The sequence below is a fragment of the Anser anser genome (assembly GCF_964211835.1).
Source record: "Anser anser genome assembly, chromosome: 1".
Taxonomy (NCBI): Eukaryota; Metazoa; Chordata; class Aves; order Anseriformes; family Anatidae; genus Anser; species Anser anser.
In genome coordinates, this window is record NC_139720.1 from 65,881,022 (window position 1) to 65,894,758 (window position 13,737).

At 46.6% G+C, this 13,737-nt stretch overlaps 1 protein-coding gene across 1 annotated transcript in view; it reads left to right on the top strand.

The window, feature by feature from the left end:
* WNT5B (Wnt family member 5B) overlaps positions 1 to 13,737 on the top strand; it is a 70,663-nt gene that overhangs the window by 36,350 nt on the left and 20,576 nt on the right. The window lies entirely within an intron of this gene.

The following is a 13,737-nucleotide window of genomic DNA, read 5'->3' on the forward strand; positions in this document are numbered from 1 at the left end:
CTGCTGGGCCCCGGCGCCGCGCTCCGGCCGGGAGGGAGGGGGGGGGAGGAGGAGGAGGAGGAGGAGGAGGAGGAGGAGGAGGAGGAGGAGGAGCCGGCGCTCCCCGCGCCCCTTGCGCAATGGTACGGTCCGGAACACTCCGAGCCGTCGCCCCGGCAACAGCGCGGCCCGGCCGCTGCGCCCCCCCCCCGCCCGCCGTTAACCGTTGCGGCGCCGCCCGGCGCACAAAATGGAGGCGCTCCCCCCCCCCTTCTCCCCCCCGCCCCCCAGGGGTGCGTGGCTGTGAGGGGACCGGGGGAGCTTGGTGTGTGTGGGGGGGGGGGGTTGGTGGCCCGGCTGCTGCGGCCTCCGCGGAAATGGGAAAGCTTGCGAAAATGGCTGTCGGGTGACGGTCTGCTGCGGCTGGAAGCGGTTGAAGGGCTCGCGTAAACGGGGCGACTTCAGGGAGTTGCAGCAGTGTCAGGGGAGAAGTGTGTGAACCTGCAGCCTCGTGTGGTGGCAGCCCCGTGTGCCCGGCCCTGGGCACCGCCGCAGGAGCGTAAAATGTGGGTCGGGTGCTGCTACAGACCGGGTAAGGCTTTACAGGACAGTATTAGGAGGAGCGGTGCTATGCCAAAGAACTTGCATGCCCAAGAACAGTAAAGAAAAAAATAAAATTTGTATTTGTTCAACACTGCAGGTTGCATCTTTAATAATGTTTGGATTACCAAAATACTCAAATCAGCCTAGTTACCAGCATGTTTTCTCTACCAAGACTTTGACTAACCTGAAAGAACGTGCTCGTCATCTAAATCTATCTGCCACAGAAACACCTGCGGCTCCATCTTCACACAGATCCCACATTAGTAGACTCTGTTGACCACCTAGAGGTTAACTGCTTTGTTTTCATTCTGCCTTCTTTCCTTTCTGCTTTAAGTTGGAGGCCACAAGAGTTGAAGGACGGCTAGGCCGTGATCCGGCAGCGAGATCCCACTGCGTATAAGCATCGCCACTGACATTAGGCTGTGGTTTGGCAACGCACGCGATCCAGCGGCAGAACTCCCGAGTATTGGCTCAAAGACACTCTGGCCACATGATGCAAAGTGCTGACCTGGTACTCATTCACTCTGCCTGCTCAAGTCAGTTCACAAAGTTTTTGACAGGTTAACATTTTACTAGCAGACTTTATGCTGGATCAGGTATCGCTGTACACAACTCCAGCCAGATCAGGTATCGTCTGCACCCCTGCAGCTGGCATAAAGCCAGCATAAAATTGGCGCTGGCTCCATATCGTGTGCTCTGGCTCGTTCAGCAGAAGTGTGATCATGTGCCTTGGCCTGATCCCGATCAAATTTGTACTCCTGGGTGATCCAGCGAAGTGTAGGTCTGGTTTTAATGATCACAGAGACACGGCTCCACACAGACACTGCACCAGGTATCACCTGATAGGAGTATATCTTCGTGGTGTTATTTATATATTTTTGCACTGTCAAGGGTGGTGGTTAACCACCGGGTTAGTATGAAAATTATTAGGTGAGTATTGCTGAGCAGCAGGACGGTAAATCTCAAACATTAAAAGGGAATTTTTGCATCCCAAAAGGGAAAATTTAGGTAAAGTGAGGAGCAGGCGAGAGGTGCGGCGTGTGCTGCACCTCATGGGCTGCGTGGGGCTGACACGGGGGGAGTCATTCAGCTGAAGATGGGGATTGCTCGCAAGAAGGATGAGTCCTGTGGAGATCAAGCAACACGTGAAAAGAAAGCAGCACAAAGGTGGTGTTGGTATCTCTCAGTGATTGGTGCATTACTCATAACTGGCAAAGCTACAAGCAAGTTATACAAGTCATTCCGAGAGAGAGCTAATGAAGTCTTTTACCGTATTATCCCGAATTTGGTTGCAGAATCTTAGCATGGAAGTAATGCTGTATTTCCCATCTCTTAACCTTTTACTTTGAAACCACATTTGGGGGAAGCGGGGAAGGGCATACTGTAAGGCATAAAAGTTAACGCAAAGTACTTTTTTCTTTATATCTTACCGTGTTGTGTCTTTAAGTGCCTGTTGTGCGTAACCAGCAAGGGTTAGAAATAGATGACGCGCTTTTTGGAGACCCTGAAGTTCCCTTTCTCACGTTATACTTCAAGTGCCTTTGCCTCCCTGTGAGCAGTTAAGATTTACGTGTTAAATGGAATTGCCCTGGAATTTGGATTCCTAATCCTAATCTACATTTTTTGGGGGGGAAGGAAGACAAAATATTTTTCTAGTAGATTTTTGTATGCTTTCTCTAAGTGACAGATGTTTGGAAACAGAGACATAGAAAGAAAAGTAAAAGTACATGAAAAGGGGCAATTTATCATATGATTGTTCAGTTGATTTTGCATTTCCAGGAGTAAAGAAATAAGTGCCATGTTTATCGTGGTCTCATGGTACAAATAGGAGGTGGTAATCAGCATGTGATAAACTGCATTTTATTAAAAATCTCTGCCTGCCTCATACGCGCTCTGACAGCTAATCTGTCCCGCTGGAACCATGTCTGACATTCCAGCCCCTTGAGCAGCTCCCAGCAGCCGCTTTCTCTTTTTGAAAGCACTTGCCAGATAAATGTTTCATTCTTTTTTTCCCCAATTACACCGGTGTTCAGTGGAGGCTGGACAGTTTTCCTTGGCGTTGGTTCAGGAGGATCTGCATAACTCACTTGTGGCTTCAATGACTGGGAGCAATCGGTGCCGATAAAGCTGCACCATCGTCTGTCCCGTATCTTTGATTGCATGGTTGGCGATAACGTCCACCAGGGCTTTCTGCAGTTCCCATCTCAGTGTCTCTCTACTTGTTTCTTTTGCTTCCCAGTTCACAGGATGGCATTTTTTTTCTGTTCTGCACCTAGCTGAAATTGATCATTTAAGAGACAACAAATACATATTCCTTCTCTCTCCTTCTTTTTCTTCTGCCACCCTATTCCACACGCTTTGTGCATTTTTACAACTTCATCCACAGAATGGAAAACTTGTGAATTTATTCACAGGAATCTTGTGGCATTTGGCTTTTCCTTACCAATCAGTGATGGCCACTGGGACTGCAGGAGAGAAATGACACAAAACTGCTTAAACAGTAAGGCCCAGGGTCTGCTAGCCCTTCTCCGGGGCTAGCAGGTAGGAGCTCCAAGGTGATTCAAGGCAAGTAGGAGCCCCAAGGTATCCTTTATTCGTGCCGGTGGCTTTGGAGATCTAGGCTGTCATTTAAAATGGCTGTGCTTTACTTCCCACCCTTGAAAAAAAAACGAGGCATGGATGGCCTCAGCCTCTATTGTTTTGTTGCAGAAGTTGCAGGCTTGTGCTGTTTGGGGTGTAGCCTGATAAAATCCGTTAGCTAATTTCCTGTGACTGGCAGGCGCTGGGTTTTTCAGTCTTTTTGTCCAGCCCACCGCTACACTTACTTCTCAGTTTAAAGTGTTTCTCCACAGCCCAAGCTACAGGGGGGAAATTTCTTCTTTCCAAAAAAAAATTTGTACCTGGCTTAACAAGTAGTTCAGCTGATGCTGGTTTGGGACCGGTTCAAGTTCTAATGTCACCGGTTCACTGTCAAATGTCCAGGTGGCTGCAGTTGTCCTTCACAAGTTGGTTTCCAAAACCTCTTCAGATTTGAAGTGTGTCCACAAAAATCAGCTAAGCCTGGGACAACCCGTTGTCTTAAACTGGGTTAAAGTTGATCTAGTGGAACTTCTTAAGAGTTCATTTGGAAAATGGCTTTGTTAAAAGGATAAGATCAAACCCATCCTTTTGCACTGCTGATAACTAAACCATGATACTCCGGCTCAGCAAAATGAGGGTGCCAGCTCGCCGTGGAGAGAACATGCTGCTGTCAGTGTTACACGCCGAGTCAGGCTGGTTGCTGCTACAGAGCCCTTCTGCACTTAGCAAAGTGTCAGAAAAGTAGGTGGGTGACTTAGAGGTTCCTTTCCTTTCTTGAACGTGAAGCAAAAACAATCCCCTAGAACTCTTCTGTGATATAACCAGTAATTACGTGACAAAGACCTCTATTAAGACTTGCACATTTAAATGTAGGCAGAGCACGTGTAATGTGCACACTTGAGATACGTAAGTATATATAAATATATTACTGTACTCATACACACGTTTATAAATCAGGATGGGGCTGTTAGTGAATGGATTCCCTTTGGGATAAAGAAAGTGTAACTAGTTAAGGGGTTATGTAGAACTTGTAGCATCAGGATCCACTTGCATTGCAGGGCTTTTTTGTGAAGCTTGGGTCATAATGAAGCTTTCCCTAAAAACAATTTTAAAACAATGTTTTTACTGTACAATTGTCGTGTCTCTGATATGGTGAGGTGCTATATGAGTCTGCATTTTAGGATTACATGGTTCCTCCTGCACAGGGTAATTCTGCTCTGCCATGTATTTTCTGCTGTCAGGGATGGCTACACCAAAATACAGTGTGCTGTCAATATGTGGTTAGGTGCCAGGGCAGAATTCAAAGTTGTCTTCGTGCAAACACCAGCTGTGAATTTGAGCCTATGGGATTAGTTTTTTTTTTATTATTATTTAGGTTTTGATTTTACTTGTCAGGCAGTAGCCAACAAGAATATAACTGTGCTCATATGGGGAGGAACACTCAGAGGATGTAAAGCATGGGATTTCTGGATTATATTCCCAGTTTTTCATTAAAGTATAAATGAAAGGATTGCATGAAGAAGCAAAATAATTATGGTCCAGGCAGTTGCACTCGAATGTCGTGTACCTGTCGTGCACGTCTCATCTGCCCTCGTGTGACAGGGCTGCCTGGTTGTTGGAGGAAGCGGCTGGGGCGCTGGCCACAGCTCCGCCACGCATGTCACACCCTGAGTAGCTGCTACGCACCTCGGTACACGGCGGTTAAATCATCAAAGGGAAAGTGCTCTGGGAGGGCAGGATGTAAAATCTCAAACCTCAACACTTCCAGTTCCTTGCACTGGGTGCTGTTGCAAGTGCTGGGCTTTGTCGTTCCTTTATTAGCAGTACCAAAGACGATCAATATGGCAGAAAGTATCCAATGTGATCATTATTATTAAAAGCAGTGGCAGAAAAACAAAGAGGCCTTTCAGGTAGTACTTGCTTTCATAAGCCATTCCTGGGGATTGAACTCTGAGACCTCTACAACTGGAGCTAAGCCGGCAGCCCCCGCAGCCACAGCGCAGACGTGCACGTCCAATGTGCTGCGCTGTACCTGTTACAGCAGCGCGCTTGTGAAGCCTCCCCCTGACAGCCCTTTTGTCCAAAACCCAGCCGAGAAGGCCGAGTGCTGTGTGACTCTGCTGACATCCAGCACACGCAGCCTGGGACGGAGGAAACGCTCCAGCTGCTGGCAGAGATGGGAGAAAAGTGGGTGCAACCCAACAGGTTTGCACACAGCCAGGGCAGAGGCAGCAGCACTAGCCAGCTTGTAAGCAAGGGTTATGTGGCCATCAGGGAGGCTGGGAGCTGGTTCCCCCCATCAAAAGCTCCAAGGAAGGGAAGGCATCGATACCTGGGCCGGTCCCTCTCCAGGGGCACCTGGGAGCAAGGTCCAGGGAAGACTAATTTATGTTCTTGCGACAGGCTTAGAGGTAACCTCACAAGAAGGTAAGCTCGGCCCGGGGAAGGTACGCCTGTAGCTGTACGGTTCTTAAAACACGTTGTTTCTGTACCCAGGGATTACTGCAGTGTTGATTTTAACTGTTAACTCCTCCCTCTCTGGACTGCGGCCACCAGCACATTTTCAGGTAGTAAATAGCCTTCTAAAATTGGCAGTTCACTAGAATTGGACAAAGTTATGTCACCTGCCCTACAAGCATTGGCTCTGAAGTAAGGTTTTGGAGGAAAACTGAAAAATAGGGTAGTACTGTTTTGGAAAAATGCTGTGAAAATCAGAGTCACAATGTCAGCCCCGCATGGAACAGAAACTGCAGGTGAGAGTTACAAAATAAAATTTCATACGGAATGCAGGAGAAAGGTGAAAAATAATGTTTTATACAGAATGAAGGATTCGTATTAGTCCTGGCCAAAGGAAAGTTACTTGAATATCATGTTCCTAGAAGTAAAAGTGCAGAAACTGTTGGTGCTAAATTTGCCTGATTTTCTGAAAGTTTTTTTTTTTTTTTTTTTTCCTGCAACCCCAGTAGATACACAGAGAAGTGGTAGCAAAAGGAGGTGCCTTTCAGAACCTGCATTCACTCTCGCTTCCACCCCTGGGTACGTGCAGACACTCTAAAAACTCATTCAAGCCACTAGAATTACCAAAACGCATTATCTAGCAGTGCATGACAAAAAATCTTGAAAATCGTCTCTGCAAAAGTGTGGGGGTGAAATTAAGGGGAGACATGAGCAGGTTGGGGGGAATGTATGGAGTTCATGGTTTTGGAGGTGGAAAATCAATGGGTAAAACGAAGTCTGTTTTTTTTTACCTGTTCTTCCAACTTGTTTCTGTACCATTCAGAAAAACACCAGAATCCTTGGCCTACCATATATTCATTCTGTATTAATTAATCGTCTATGTAGCCAGACTCTGTCATATACAATGAGAACACAACTTTCTTTAATCCAGATGGTTCCCCATTAAAAAAAAAAAAAAAAAGTACGTGCACAGGAGAACACAAGTTAGAAATACTGCTTTTAGTCCTTTTTTTTTTCCAGCATACAAGTGGACTGAATTATGTGGAAAAGCAGCTTTCTTTCCACTATTTCACCCCTGAGATCTACTATTTTCCTAGTCTTGTTGGTGTTGTTGTTCCATGCTTTTTGCCAGCAAACCCAGGCTGTATTCTTTACGTTCCTCTTGGAACAGGGAATCTTTTCGTCTGAAGATTATTCCTTAATGCCCTGAAGCAGGAAACATAAACAAAAAAAAATCTTTAGATATATTGAAACCTGTGAAAATATTTATAGAATGGCAATGGTTGCCAGGACGTGGGAAGCAGCAGGTAACTAAATAATACTCCTTTGCATATCCACAGTGCCTTTCGTTTGGCAGGCTCGGAGCTCTATGTAAGCGCTTAGTACCTTGAGTTTCATCGTGTTTCTGGCTGCTCTGAGCCAGTTTTAGTCCAGTTGCATCTGCGGCGAAACGGAGGCCCCAAAGGTATCTCCACGTGGATGGGAGGTGCGTACCTGCCTGCTTGGGTGCTGGGTGTTTGGGCTCGCGCTGCCTGGCGTTAAGTGCCCAGAATTACAGGCACGAGATCAGGTTTTGGAAATCCAGGCCCCAGCTTCACGTGCTTTGCTCCTCGCAGGACCAGGGCTCCAGCCCAGATCTGCTGGCTGCCGACCCAGCGCCGAGCTGCAGGGCTGGTCCTTCGCTGGGTTTCAGTGGATCCTAGAGAGCGCTGGCATTTTAGCAAGTCAGCTGGCAGCCTTGCCGTGTTTTGTTTCGAATGGTTCACATTCTTCCATCTAATTCCCACACTGAAAATTTCCAGCTTCCTATTTTCCCCTAGCTGTCCCAGCAAGACGTATTGAATATGCAGATGTGATGGCACACACTCACACACGTGCTTTTCCTGAAGCAACCCCTCAAAGTTTGTTCTGCATGTTTGTTTTACTCCAGTTCCTCTAATCCCCAAAGTGACATTAAACAGATTTTTTTGTTTAACCTTTGTATGAAATGCTCGTTCTCCCTTTATTTGCAAGTATATGTGTTTTTTTTTTTTGTTCTGTTCCCTTGTGCGTGGAGGAGACACTGTGTAAATGAAAACATATTATAATTGCTATGCACCACACATAAATTTCTTTTCAAACATCTCCCATGCATGTTTTCTCTTGAACATATTTGTGAACGTGCACATCACTATATTTTCAGACACATTCACATACTAAATAACTCTGCTTTCGATGTATAGGTGTTTAGCAATATAAGGGCCACTCACTCAGAGCCATTGAAATGCATTTCAAAGGCTGTGAGCTCTTTGGAAAAGCAGGGCCAGTGGCAGAGGAGCTGGGGATGCTGGTAGGCCATCTGATAGTGATGAATCTCTCCGTACAAACACGGCACTGGGCTTGACCGAAAAACTACACCCTGTCAGCACGAGTGAAGTAAAGACAATCAGAAAGCTGGCTTCTGCTGGAAGCGAGGAAGTTATTTTGCTGCAACAGCATAAATCCTTAATAGGATTTCTTGCTTTCCCTGCAATATAGAGACTCAGGCAATTCCTTTTCTCCTCCTACGCCCTGCCCACTGCAGGGGTGGGTGCGTATGTCCTCATTCACCAGCTTTCTGTGGCCCACGCCTGCCAACGAGCATACAAGACAGCACACACATCACATCAGCCTCCCGTGCAATGCGGCGTGCTCTCCTCACCCGCAGGACAAGCAGCCCTTACCTTCTCTGCAAATGCTCCGTTTTTTTGCAGAACGCACTGCAAGGACGTCGTATTTGTCCAACAAAAGCAAGATTGCATTCCTGATGAAAGCCGTTCCACCTATAGTACTGTGAATGTCCTTTTGTATGGTAGGATAAAAGAGGTGGTTTTAGTTTTCTCTCTTTGAATGGCAATTGGAAGGCCTAAACCCACTTAATTTCTCCTGTTGGGTATATGCTTTCCTTTTAGCTTGAAGGAAAGAGCAAGCACATTCCTTTCGTTGGAAAAAGCTGTCACCTATAGACTGTTCTCTTGCATTTGGAAAGTTCTGCGTGGGGTGTCTCTGTGAATATGAGGTCGATAATAACTGTGTTTACATGGTGTCGCTGAAGGATCTTTAAAGGTACTAGAGCCTGTAGTGTATCACAGCATCCACAGGCAATATCACGATACTGGTCTGAAAGAAATCTACCTCCCCTTGGTCAATGAGGAGAGCGCATTTCGGAGTTGCAGTTAGAACCAAAACGGGGTGGCTGAGCAGGTCAGCAGCAGAGCTGGGAGGACGAGGTCCCGACCTGGCCCCGTGCTGTGGGCACCAGACTCAGGGCCTGGGCCCCACCTCTCCAGCCCAGCCGAGCTCCAGACGGAGCCACCACGGTGAGGGCTGCTCGTGCCAAAGTGTGGGCTCTGTACGTGCTCCCTGCTGGAAATGCCACTGCTTTCCAGTTCAGTGCCACACATTAGGCAGTCACAAGCACCATTAGCGTACGGGTGTGACGCAGCCTTGACGTGACCGGGAGGGGAGGCAGGCTGTCCCAAGGGACCCAGCCTGATGGCTGCGGGAGAGGACTTCAGCCTCCTCCTTCCAAGCTTGGTCTGCTTCTGAAGACCCTGACAAAGGAAGGCCCCCCTTCCCTCTGATAAATCGGCACATAATCATGTAAACACGTGGATTTTCACTGTGAATGATAACCATTCAGTAGTAGCTTGTTGCCTTCTACCAGTATGATCCCAAGAGCTGGTGACAGCCACGTGCCATCTGACGCTCTAGTGGTGTGGTCATTCACAGATGACATCGACCCACATTGCATCAAAAGAAGCAGTCCTGCCCTCCTTCAACTCTTGATAGCAAACTGTGTTGGAATGCCAGTTGGTGGTACAAGAGAAAGATCCAGGTGCCTTTCTTAAGTTTGCAGGATCACAGCCATCCAGGCAGGGCGTCCTTCTCCAGCCCAGCCACAGCTGCTGCAGGCAGGGTGACTTGGAGTTCAGGATGTCAGGGACTGCTAAACGTGGGTGCTGCGGATTAGATGCTCAGAGCAGCCTAGGGTCAAATTCCCTGGGGTACATCCTGCACAGCACTTTCTGAGTAGATGAGGTGTTAGATAAGCACCCACGTTTTCCAGAGGATTTAACCCTTGGAGTTTTGGTTCTGGTGGTTTATGGCATTTTTTTTGTGTCAAAAGCAGGAAAGGGAAGGCTCAGTTTTCCACAGGCACTTCTGAAATCGGATTCCTCATTTTGAAGCTGAGCTTTTGGGAGGATAAAGCCCCCACCAGTGGAGTGCAGGATGTGCAAAGGGTAGCGCTGCGCTCAGAAACACTCAGGATGGGTGGAGAGCCAGCCTGGTGGCAACTCATGCTGGCTTCTTTGTTGATACAAAGCAAGTTTTTGCTTTTGATAGCCCTGCTGGGCCAGCAGAGCTGTGGGAGGAGAAGACCAATTCTGCTCTAGTGTCTGTACCAGCGGCAAAAATGTCACATTGCAGTTCATGCTGAGGAGAGAAGCAGAAAGAAAAAAAAAAAACACATAGCTTTTTTTGGAAAGCTTTTGGATAGCTTTGGCAGTTAAAATATCTATATAATATGCTTTGAAAACTGAGTCAAATTCAAAGTCATTGAAAAGGAATAAACTCGAGTAAAGTGCACCAGTGGTTTTGGTTACTTTTCCAGTTCTGTTCTCTTTCTTGCTCAGGAAAGGATTTACAAAGCAGCAAATGCTAGTTGCTACACTGGAAACCTCGTCTGTTCCAAGTAGGTGATTTTACAGCAGCGCCTTCCAGTTGAATGCTTTGTTACTATTTTTTTAAGATTTATATTTAATTATTTTTTGTTGGTGGTGTTTACTATCATGTTCTTGCACATCAGGCCTAGGACAGATACCACAAAGGGCTTTGGTAGCAATATTGGGCTAAGTAGCTCCCGTCCAAGATGCTGGTGCTCAGCCTCTCTGCAGTGCCCTTTCCAAAGGCACTCGGTTGTGCCTCAGCCTGGCTGTGTGCTGTGAAATTGGTCAGGGATTGGAGCCACAATCCCCAAACCTCCAAGGAATACAGCTGTCCTTGCAGTCTCGGCACGGCTCCATGCGAGTACATTGGGTGACAGTGGCACTGTCACCGTTCAGGCCCCCAGCCACACATTCCTGCCCCACTCTGTCAACCAGCCAAGGCAATTAAATTAAGTAAAAAACAGTGTTTTCTTTCTGTAAGTTCAGTTCTGAACCTTTTTAATGCCCTGTCCTTGCTCACTGTGGGGCAGATGAAAATCAGTACCGGTACAGGAACAGGGGCAGGCAGACGGGAGCCTGGGACTAGTGCTGATGTAGATCTGTGTATATAACTGCAGATCTGCTTCTATCTGCTTATGCCATCTCCTTGGAAGAGCAGTGTCCTGCGGCACAGGGCTGGGATGAACTCCCGGAGGTGGGAGAGAGGTATTTATTGCCCTGGTAATGCCGCCAGCAGGACCATATTGTCAGGCTGCAGCCTCAGTCTTGGCGTACTGAGCTTGAAGGGACGAGCTGGCACACGAACAAATGGGTGTGAGCTGACCGTGAATACATTCAGACTGGAAACTGGAGAAGGAGTCACAGCTTTTTCGCATGGTGAGATTGCAGACAGGGACCCCGCATAAAACAAGCAGCTTTCAGGATGCTCAAAAGGTTTGTATTATGGGATCACACAATGTATTCCCAAAAAGAGGCACAGCTCCTTGTTCCCAATATCCACTTAAAGTGGAAAAAAAAAGTAAAAAAAAAAAAAAAGTAGTGATTTAGCTCAACAGTTTAATTAAATCAGTGCAGATCTTACTTTTGAAGGCTATGCTTATGGTTTAAAGGGTAACTAACCTACACAACATTGATGTACTGATACAACTTTTTCAGATTAAGTTTGCATGAATGCACATTTTGCTGAGCGTTTTTATCTGCAAACTCTTTCTTTAAGAAGGTAATGATGTTAAAATAGCATTTTAGAAACAGTCCTAGACACGACACTTTTTTTTTCCTGCAGTTAGAATTGTACATGTGTGACTGGTGCTAAAATAAGGGTGAGATATAAAATGATCTTTTCCATACAAATGTATATGCAGTCTAGTCTATTTCTGAGACAGTTTGAGCAGGTTTAGCTTAAATCTGTTGCATCCAGAATTAACAGGATACCCTGGATGGAAATGTGATGTAGAGAAGATAGATACGTTCTGAAATTGGTTAAATTGGTGTAATCTTCTGATATAGATAGTGCTTTGTATATAGTTTCAGCATTTTCTGCATTTTTTTTAATACTCAAACTTAATAAGCATGCTTGGAAAATGTTTTTTTCTTTGTTTTGGAAACAGCGATAACTATGTAGATGATTCAGTTCACTGGGACATTATTCCCAAAATGTTTTGTTTATTACTTGTGGCTTTGAATGCACTGCACTTGAGCAGGAACAATGATTAATTGAGGGCAGAAGTATCTGGTGGTCTGAGGAATGGAAAAAGAAAGTATATTTTAATGTTGCCCCTGGTTCAGCAGAAGGGGTAGGTGTGTGCTCACCTCTAGGCACCTGGTTTAAAGCTTTGCTGAATGGAGATAAGTCTGCACCAGACAGACTGGTTTGAACCTCTTAGCCAGCCCTTCCTGCACCTCTTTTGCCCCTCATATAAGCTAAGGGAAAAAATAGTGTCTGCTAGTGCTGTGGGGTCTAATATGTGGTGCCTGGCAGTTCTAGAGTGGAGGAAGAGCTGATCATTAATATTATTCTCATTAGACTGGACTTTATAAGAACATCTTTGAAGATGAATAGGAAGGAGAGAGAAATTAAATCTGATTAGAATTTATTCCATGGCTTACTGTTTCCTTTGGAAAGGTGTATATCAAGCTTCACTGGTAATGATTTAATAAAAGGGGCTGACAGGAGGCTGTTGATCCAAGTCGGATGGATCCGGTCCCTGTGACCTATGTTGAGGTCCAGGGCTGAGCAGTAACTGTGTTTTCCCCTGGCCTTTCACTCCGAGGCAGCTGAGAACCACTGCAGCAGCAGCTGATCTGTGTTTTAAATTCTCAACTGCCTTTGCCAGTTAATGTAATTATTCCAGAGCATGGGACAAACTGAAAAGGAAAATATACTCGGAGCAAAAATGAGGTCCAGACCTGTGGGATGCAGAGACATAGATCCTTTTGGGAGGGACTGGGGGAGCTACACACCGCCTTGGGGAGGGTGAAGGGTGCTCTGGGCTTCGCAAGGTCAGGGTGAGGAGGAAAATACTTAAAGTCACCCAGCTGTTGCCTTCCCCTGGCGTGTTTTGAAACCTCCGCAGAGAGGTGGCTTTGACTTGTCTTGCCATTCACTGCTATGTTGCTCATGCTGATGGAGAACTTTGTCCTGTTGTCCTGCCTGACTTTCAAGAAGGACCAACATACCTGTTTGTGGGTACCATAATCTGAGCCCAGACCTCTCCGTTCTCTTGCAGATCCTGCAGCCATCACCAGCTCCCCGAGCTGGCCCCTGGCAAACAAATAAAGGAGGGATGCACTTTCCTCTCTTTGCTTGCCTCATGTCTTCTTCCATCTAAGATGGCTAATGCTCCATGTAAATTGAACGCTTGTGGAAGGTGTTGTTGGTTGGATGGCCGCAGAGGTTGGACTCCTTCATTCCTAGAAGCCTGCAGAGCTGGAGAGCACCAGTGTGAGCTTCCTCACCCTGCCTGGGCATCCTCACCCCGGCCTCCTGGGTCTGCTCCGAGGAGCCTGGGGAGCTCTGAGGGAGAAATTATATATTTGTACGAATTAAGGAGCTGAGATGGGGTGTCTATCTGGCAAGTAAACGGTGACATCGCGTGCATGGTAAATAAGCCATGGAACAGCCAAGCCAAGATAATGCTTGCTCTACTTTATTTAAATACATGCATTTGTAAGATTATGGCTACGTGTAGTGGAGCTTGTCTAATTTCATACAGGCTTGTCCATGTAAATAAATGACAGTAGGAAGGTTTTGGTTTGACATCAAAGGCTGCAGCACTATACACCCTGGGATTGTAATAGTCATGGGAGCAAAAAGGGCAAAATTTGGGCCAAACCCAGTCTCAGGCACGAGGCATTACAGCAGAGTGAAGCTGATCTTGCTTCAGCACAGGCAGCTGCTGCGGGTGCTCCACAGGTTGTGGCTGAGTCTCCT